This window comes from Anopheles bellator, chromosome 2 (genome assembly GCF_943735745.2).
Source record: "Anopheles bellator chromosome 2, idAnoBellAS_SP24_06.2, whole genome shotgun sequence".
Taxonomy (NCBI): domain Eukaryota; kingdom Metazoa; phylum Arthropoda; class Insecta; order Diptera; family Culicidae; genus Anopheles; species Anopheles bellator.
Window position 1 is genome coordinate 50,958,197 of NC_071286.1, and position 9,774 is coordinate 50,967,970.

Below are 9,774 nucleotides of genomic sequence, written 5' to 3' on the forward strand. Positions count from 1 at the left end.
ATTTTTACTTACGTTGAAGTACATTATGCTATGTTTAGTGTTATCTTGCTGTTGGCTTATTATCATCGACTATGTAGATTGACAATATCATTCAATTTACCACGTAGATGGGAACAGTGTTCCCAATGGGTTAAGGAACTGCGTTGCACCTTTTTACCGCTTCGAATCAACAATCAACTATTGTTGGCGAATAAATTGATTGGTTTGTAACCGGTGCATAAAAATGAATGGTCAGAAAAAGTTAAATGCTGAAAAAAAGTCCAACAACAGAGAGACGCAGATAGGGGGGCAGGTTTCACAGATTCATAAATTGATAACTTCCGATCGGGAGGAATTTCATGAATAAATTATCCATTCCAGTGGATTACACATGCAACGATCTGATTAATGTTGATGCAACAGCAAGCAATTAATAATAATAATTTAAAGTACACCTGTGGAAAGTCCCCTGGATACAATCGCTACCGCACGCGTCCGGATGTCGGCCAACAATTACGAGGACCAGGTGTACGGTTTTGTATGGTAACGATGCAAGAATAAGTTATTGGTTTGGGTGGGGCGAAATATTTTTGGACGTTGTTTTAATTGTTTACAATTGGTAAAAACATAATAAAATTAAGGGCCAAGATTGGTTAGATCGGAGTTTTTTGAATAAAGTTTAGATTGTAATTAAAATGGACCAATGTATGCCTCAAAATTGTTTGAGATCCAAAATTTACGTCAAAATTCCACTTAACCGCTTCTGAACCAAGTTTGCGGGTAGACCACAAAATTACGAGAGAAACAAAAACAAAAAATCTAAAGATACACGGTACGATGAAGAAGCTGAACTCTGGAACAACTAACCCTTTCGATTTGTTGAGAATATCTCAAACAACGTCTTTTTTATTGTGTTTGTTTTGTGTAGTGTTTAGGCTTTTTAGCAATGATTGATATACAATTTTATAGGCTATAGGTGTGCAATATGACTTTAGGAAGACTAAAAATGTAAAAAAACAATTTTTTGCGGTTGGGATTTTAATCATTAGTCACACTCAAGGGATTCAAGGTTATTCAGATTGGATACTGTTACAAATTATGGTATTTTATTGATTTCGGTATTTGTTTTGTTATCCTTATCATTGTGCAGTGGTGAACTGAAACGAAAGAAATGAACGAAACGTTTACAGAAAGAACATAAAGTAAATACAAGTCAATTTTGGTTGAACGTAGATGACCGCGATGGGCGTCATAAGTATCGTGCAATGATATCTCGATGGTATTTCGATATCATTTTGAATATAATAAGCAATTGGGTTCATTGGTCTTGCAAAGAATCTGGAATCTGGTACAATTCTGTAGGTGTTTTCAGTCGTGTTTGGCGAAACTTTCTTAACCTTTTTGACATTTCCTGCTCAATGTTGATTCAGGTCCGGTTTGTTTCAAGGAAGTAAAAAATGTCGAAGTGAACGGCAAATAGCAAGCGACCCGGATATTGTTTCCCTGGCCAGGAATGGCTTCTACGGGCTCGCGTTAATCAGCGATGGTCTGACAAATGAACCGTAACAGTGTGAATCCGGAAACCGATACGGTTGATTGGCAGTCGCCCGGGTGTTGCGGCCCATTAGTCGGACTCACTTGCACAATTGGAAAACAGGGTGCAAAAGCCGGAAAAGCACAGAGGCGTAGACCGAAAAGAAAAGATGAATATTAAATTTTTAATTTATCAAATCGGGTATACAGAATTCGGTCCGCCGGCGGACGACAATGCGAATGGAAGAATAATGAGTAAGCGAAAGTACGCTCATTGTAAGGCAGAAGGAGATAAAAATAGTAGAGAGCGAGGAGGTATAGATCGATAGAATGAATGTAGTAAAAAAAGACTTGTCCCCCATGGCAAAGAGGGGGAAAATCGATCCCAAAAGTATCAAAAAGTAAAATCAAGTGAATTGAAGTGAGAGCGACCTTTTGCTCACGGTCGCTGACGACGTGACGATAACAAGAGGGAAGGATAATTTTCGCTTTACGTTCGCCTGATTGAGTTGAAACTTGATTAGCGAGTGAATTATACCGCCCTGGTGAGAAATTATGTTTTTGGCCATCGCGTTTTTGTCGCTTCGTGCGAAAAAATGTTGTTTCAAGCATTCCGACATTGAGAACAAGAGAAGAAAAACTGCATTTTCAAAACGAGTCGAGATTTTTCGGACAATTTTAAACTTGATTGTCGACAGTGTTGCTAACGTATCGTACGCTGGTTAGAAATGGTGAGTGATGGTAAAAAACACCTTCATTTTCTGCTGTTTGGAAAGATAATTTCTGGAAATTGGCGTGCTGCTTAGAATAACAAACATATGAAGTCTCTTTACATAACATTTTATAAAAATGGAAAGTTAGAGCAAAGGCAAAGCAAAGGATTTAAAGGACAGATTCGAAGGTCTAATTGTTGCGTCGCTTCCCATTTGCACAGATACATCATAAGATCAATCAACCAATCCGGACTTAACCGTTAATACGTTTTGCGACTGCTTTCAGTTTTAATGTCGCTAGAAGTTACCCGTTCATTATCAATTATAACCACCGCTGCGACACAGGTTTTCTTTACATTTAATTTTTGTGAATTTAAGTTTGTTTTTCGTCGAAGATTTATTAATTGACTTGTAGTTTGTTTCGAAAATCAATATAAATATTTCTAAAATTATTAAATAATTTCGGTATCGTGAAAAGTTTTATGTCGGATAGTAGAGGACTATAAAACATTGAGCCAAAAGCAAGCACTTCACTATTTTAGAAGTGTTATATTTCGAATGGATGGAAAATCTTCGCATCTTTCGGTTGCGTGGAAAAATTATGGTCAAAACCAATGAAATGTGAAAATAATACCAAAAAACAAATTCTAAACTGTGGGAAATGATAGCTTAAGACTATGGCCGAAGCTAAAACCAACTATAAAGACTATTTTAAATCCCGATATGGTTTAAGATGACTTTTTATCAGTTCGTGTTAGGACAAAACAGGAGTATTCTAGGAGCTTGATTGTAAATTACAAGCATACATACGTGTATCTAGGTTTCAATGAATGTTTTTTTTTCAAAACTAACCAGCTTAGAATTTTTTTGGTACCAAATCATCGGTTTATAAAAACAAGTGAAGAAGAGCTATATGGGAATATAAAAAACTTATAGAGGGTCGAAAACAATAGTAAATTCCACATCTCATATTCTTTGCAAAACATTGTATAAAACTAGCGAAGCAAAAAAACGATATCGAAGGGTGTTACAAGAATGGTATGTGAGCCAAATAAATTCTTCCACAACCTACATTAGATTTAACGGTGCTCGCAAGAACCGTATGACGAACAATCCTGCAAAACAGGCACTAATCAAAGATGCATACAAAAATTAAACACCTAATACTAATTTGGCCAATGGAAATTATGTAATTTTTATCGCCTAGTATGACTTCCGGCAAGGGTGAAATTAGAGTAACGAGTACACACACACTTTGAAATGAATTACTTTTCAGGCATTCTTCAAAGTACTGTACGGTTGCTTATGGTACTGCGTGTTGCAGAACAAGAGTGTAAAAGTTTATCAATAAATCGAATGTAATTCATTGGTAAAACATGTGAAAGAGAGCTTAAAAATCGACACAAAAAACACAAAACCAACGGAGAGCAAAATATGATTAGTTTATTTAGGTACGTGTGTATTGAAACGAAACTCAAGATAAATTTAAAATAGTAATTGAGTCGAAATACCGCGTAAATGGTTTTCCAGCACGCTGCGGTTTTGCGGTGATCATGGAGGTCGAATGGTCTGTTTTTAATTGAGTTGAACCCTTTCGTTCTCTTATTCATTCTCCATTCTACGATTCAATTATAGTTCAGACATTGGTTGATCCGAAGGTGTTTAAATGTAATTGTGGTGTCATGGAATGCCACACGGTACAGTTTGGTTATTGAACCTATCGGAAACAAACTAATGGGGGGGGGGAATACATAGTATGGTTTGGGTGAATGATTTTTCGATGAAATAAAAGATTCATTCAACTATACATCAGAAGAATGCAACAGAAACGTAAACACCTTCGAATCAATTGGAAATTTGAGTATCAAATGATTTAAATTATAATTATTAGAACAACTTTTCTAATTTGCCTTTCGGAGGGCACTTTCAATTCCAGTTGAAACATTTTTTTCCATTTCCTTTTTTCCTGGGCCAACATGATAGTGCAGCTGATGGGTCAATTGGGAAACTGAACTTCTGTATAATTAAGAAGATAAAGATTGTGACGTAAATATTATATTAGTATTGCACGGATTAGAAACACAGATAAATACATTTATGCGGTGAGGAGTGAATGTTGAAAGGAATAAGAAAGAATAAAGATTATTACCTTGATATTGCCTTCGATTATACAATATAATATAATATGATGAAACTTAAATTAATTTTTTAATAATCGAATAACAATGATAACAAAAGATAACGAAAAAACAACTAAACGTATGACAAAACATACAAACAGAACAAACTCAAACTCCTAACAACAGCTGCTAACAAATAACAGGAATAATTGCAAATCACATCCTATATTTATACACTGAAAAGAAAAGAGAACTGAACAATAGCTTTTAGTTTAAGGATAGAAGAAAACTCAGAAAACAAGAAAATCACAAACATAATAGCTAAATATTTTTCATCGTTTAAATCAATTTTATCCACGAATAGTGGAGTACTTTTGAATACATCTATGAGTAACCATTTATTTAGTGTGTTACAGAATCAATCCAATCCGTGTCACGTCATTAAACAACTTCCAGGCAGATACAGAACGCGAACTGGCCATAGTTATTTTACAGTACCATGAAATTCATCAAACAAACCAGCATTCAATCATTGACATTCAAACGGGGACGGAACAGCAAACCAAAAATCCAGTTTCAAGAGAAGTGGTTGTCTCGGTTCTGGAGCGATACAGAGCAAAGTATTTAACGAGCTTGAATGGCAGTGTAATAAAACTTTCGTACTAAAGTTATTATTTGTTTGTCAGGGAGAAAGGCATAAATGGAGAAATATTTGAGGAAACGAAAATGGAAACTAAACTATAGTATTTGTGGAAAAAATTACTTCTAATATATCGAAATGCGATGATTTGAAAACATATTCCGAAGACAGAAAGGAAAACTAACTATAAAAAAACCGGAAGTCACGAGAGAAATATATGAGGAAAAGAGTGCAGAAAGACGAAGAAAGGGTTAAAAATAATCTATTTGGCTAAACTTAAGAAATCATACAAAAACATTATACTTTAACTACCACTAAAATATGAAAAAAATCTCAAATATGTGTAGTGCGTTTTAGCAATAAAACAGTTTAGGCTCTCTGCAAAACCCGTAAATGGAAACAAAATATAATAAACTGATACAGCTAGGCAACAACTGGACTATGCTTATCAATTCAAATCGAGCCTATCACTTTGGCTTTGTTCTACTGTCTTGCCGCGATGCAAACAACACATTCAAGCAGGCAAGAATTTGTTTTCAAACTCGAACTCGAAACGACTCAACCTGACGATCGTCAATGTGAATTGAGGAGGTACCGCCGAGGCCGGTCTTGAGACACGGACCATGAAGTATATCTTGCAGGCGAGTGCTATAGGCAACGCTCAGAAACCCAAAGTCCCAATAGAAGACAAGCGTATGCAGTAATTGAATCAAACGGAACGAAATTTTGGGTAAAATGCTGACAGGCCAGTTTAGAGATTTATAAATTATAAAAATAATCTAAAAAGCGATTCGCACACACATCTTCTTATGGTATTTTGTTGATGGAAGAAAGTTCAAATAAAAATACTTTATAGCGTGAATCAAAACCCTAGATTGGTCAATGAATGTCCAACCATGGAGTAACTGATGGAAAACGAACGACGGTGGTCAAATGAATCAACCCCACAATTGTGATCGGATAATCGAAAATTTCGAACTCAAATTCATTGGACATGCACATGCAAACCATTCGGAACGGGACAGTTCTTCCAACTGTAAACGCTGTAGAAGATGTGTGATCAAATATTTAAGGACACACGTTTATGTCTCAGTTAAAACCATTGTGTATTTCATTTATGAAAATAAATATTAGTAAAAAAATAAGTTGTACCTCCCTACATTTAGCATATTTCGGTTGTGTTCTGCAATAATTGGATGTACTGAAAAAAGTTTATTCTAACTTCTTTACGTCAATGTTGGGTGAGTTTAATAAACAAACATCGTGTTGAGCAACTGGGGCGATGGGCAGACTGCCAATAAGTATCAAAAGTATTAAAAGTATTTTGATAACCTTTGGGTTATGAAAATTAAGCCAACATTACGATTATACCGTTATTCAACATTGTTTGGTAAATGATTTGCATGTATGTTCCCTACTTGGTAGCTTGTTGTAACACTTTGTATTTCTTGTTTTTTTATGTCTCACCCTTAAGACAAGTTGTAATTTGGGCAAACGGATTGTCATGGCCACTGCCACGAAGCGGATCGGAGACGGGCCATAGGGTCAGAGAGTTTTTTTTGCGCCATGCTCAGGAATCGCTTGTAATGCAGCCAGGAATCCTGGGAAAGGTAACAACTCGTAGATGTACCGACGGCAATCGAGGCTGCTTTTGGGGCACTTGGCTGCTGCCGGAATCCTAGATGAGGCTTCCAAAAGTGCAAAAAGTTAATTGCGGCCGGCGGTGATTCTTGCAAGAAAATTATGTAGTAGCCGGTGGGGCCGCGCCGCACGCTTTTGCGTACGTCCGTTCCATTTTTCACTCCATTTCCGCCGAATCCGAACGCAACTTCTTCACGGCGCCCGGTGAGTTTAATTACACTTTTTGTTTACGGAAAATTGTTTTCCGTCGGGCCGCCACTTCCGGGCCCTTGGCGAAAGCCGAAAATTACTCGCCATTCGCTTCGCCCGGTGAGCGGCCAAATTGGGATAGTTTTTCTTTTCGCGTTCCGTCCGAGCTGGTTACACTCGCAACCGGCCATTGTTTGTCAACTTGTTAAACTGTTTCAGGGGTTTCGAGCTAAAGCGTTTGCGTCGAATCAGTCTCGAATTGAGGAGAATTTCTCCGTTTTTCTTTTGTTAACATTTATGCCGGGGGATTGTTTACGCCACTGCGCGAATCAACAGCTTGCCAGCCGATGTTGCTTACTGTCAATTGCAAAACTAGAACCTCTGTACGATGCTTTCATTGTTCAACTCGCCCTCGAATGTGAATGGTCCGACAAGCTAACTTTACTGCCGTAAGGTGGAAACTCATCATGATGCCACGCATTTAATGAGAAGCTTATCGTCCCTAGCCGTACTCCACCGGCACTGAATTCAAGCACTGAATGCGCCATTTTTGCACGAAACTATGGCATCAAAAAGGCCTACGCACAACAATTTTCATTACAGACTTGCCACTAGCCTGTCCTGTCTGCTGTCCGACCCCTGCATTAAACGATTCGTTCTGCTCCACTTCCGTGTGTCTCGAGTTCATTAAGTTTAAGACATTTTCAAATGGCCTCGGCCGGCAAGTACAAGTACGGAACTGCCGGGCTGGGGATGTACTGAAAGGAGAACTCTCATGCAAAACATTCGCCAGCTGATTACGCTAATCAGTAGCCAGTCGCAAACTAATTACATGCTGCCAACAAGCGTTCCTCTCAATCAAACGCATGATAAATGAATTCCATTGGGCAGATGCTTCACTTCGTTAGGCGGTGTTGGCAGTTTGGTATCTGGAGGCGGTGGCGAGCTCTCTGCAGGCCACTTTCTGGGCCCCGCCTGGACCAACCGTCCCGGGGGTTTGTGGAACTCAGCAGCAATCAGCTCATCCATCCACCGAACTCCCCACCGGTCCGGACCATACCGAAAAGGGGTTGGCGCTGGAAGTTTTTTCTCGGTTTCGCGTAAAATCTGCCTAACGTAACTGTCTGCCAACGAAATAAACTTCGTCCGTCTGCCAAGTCCGTTCTGATTCGATTCGTCTGTCGCGGCGCTAGTTGGGCCAAGTATCTGGAGCTATCCTTTGCCGCCCTGCACTACAACAACGATCCATTGCGGTCCAATTCGGTTCCGACGGTGCTTACAACTCTCGCCTCTCTCGGACCTCTCTCGCAGCACAGCATTCGGGAGGGGGCAGCGGGGAAAAAATGTGCGAAGAAAACAAAATGAAACAAACTGAAATAAAAAGGACGGGTCCCACGAGGGGCAACTTTTCTTTTCTTCTCGTAAACATAATTCAATTTTCCATACTGTTGCAATTAAGATAATTTGAAAGATAGAAAGCAGTCGAGCGGTAACCGAGGGGGCCAAAAGAGACTCTGGTAACCACCGGTGCTGGTAAACAGGATACGTTTGGGGGATTATCGGGGAGGATTGTGAAGTTCCGTTGTTTTCCGGTTTTCTTCGGTGCGTATTTGTTTTGGACTTTTCGCCCGTTGCTGGACCCGCGGTAGCTTCATTAATGCGTTTCGCTTCGGCAGCTCTAGTCGTGGTTGTTTTCCCGTTGGTCGCCGAATGCAGTACAGGGATGTTACAGTTACTAGCGATTGTCATGTTCCCGCTTGCGGTGATTGAAGCGTGGAAAGTTAAAGAACGTACCGAAGCACTAGCGTAATGCCTGTCGGTGCCCTTATACAAATAGGATTTTCATTGAAAGGATATAGGTCTAAAACTTGAGAATCGGCATGTTGAAAACAAATGGCTCTAGCTGTCAATTTGGTACTCCTAGTTTTGCTGTTTTGGCAACATTACTTTGATTTGACATCAGGTAAATGATTTCAGGTCGAAACAACAAATTTCTTTACTTTGCAACCGATTTTTGAAAGGGTTAGACCATGTCAAACTTCTGTGTCTGAAAATTACGTTACTTTTTAGCTACCTGCTGAAGGAAACTTTTGCAGACTCGCATCAAATGCTGGTCGAGGATTGTTTCTTGAAGATCGCTGCACTTTGAGTGGTTTATGAAACTTAAAATGTCGATTTTGGTCTGCAAAGGTCTGTCAGAGGTTTGCAAAAAAGGACTTTCTGATGGCACCAGAAAGATGTGATGCTTCACAAGCTCCTAAAACCTGGCAAAACTGTTCATTCAATCCAGGTGGGACTCAATGACCACTGAACTTGGCGTCTCCATGACCCACAAAGCAGAACTGGTTCAGGATGCTATCAAATCACTCAGATCACTACTGATAACAAATGATCAAATTGAACCATGCAATGATCGGCAAACGGCCAGAATGCCGTGTCTAGTCATGGAGGCGCCAGGTGGGACTCAATGACCACTGAACTTGGCGTCTCCATGACCCACAAAGCAGAACTGGTTCAGGGTGCTATCAAATCACTTGGATGGTAGTTGCTATCCCCCTCGCTGTATTCACCAGACTTGGCTCTTACCGAATATCATTCATTTTCATCGATGGGACACGTATTGGCTGAGCAGCATTTCCGTTCCTACAAGGACGTCGAAATTAGATGACTAATTGATTTTCTTTAAAATACGAAGGATTCTTTCGTCTGGGAATCCACGATCTAGCAGAGAGATAGAAGAAATGTATATCTAGCGATGGCACATACTTTGAATAAAATAAAACTTTTCATTTCAATGTGATCTTCATTTGGTTTCTTCGAAAAATCCGATTCTCAAGTTTTAGACCTTCGAACCAAACTCATCGAATAGATTAGAGATCGGTCGGAGTGTGTGAAGAAAACGACCACTCCATAGTTCAAATAATCATATATGACGCAATTGTAGAGCGATTTGAAGTGT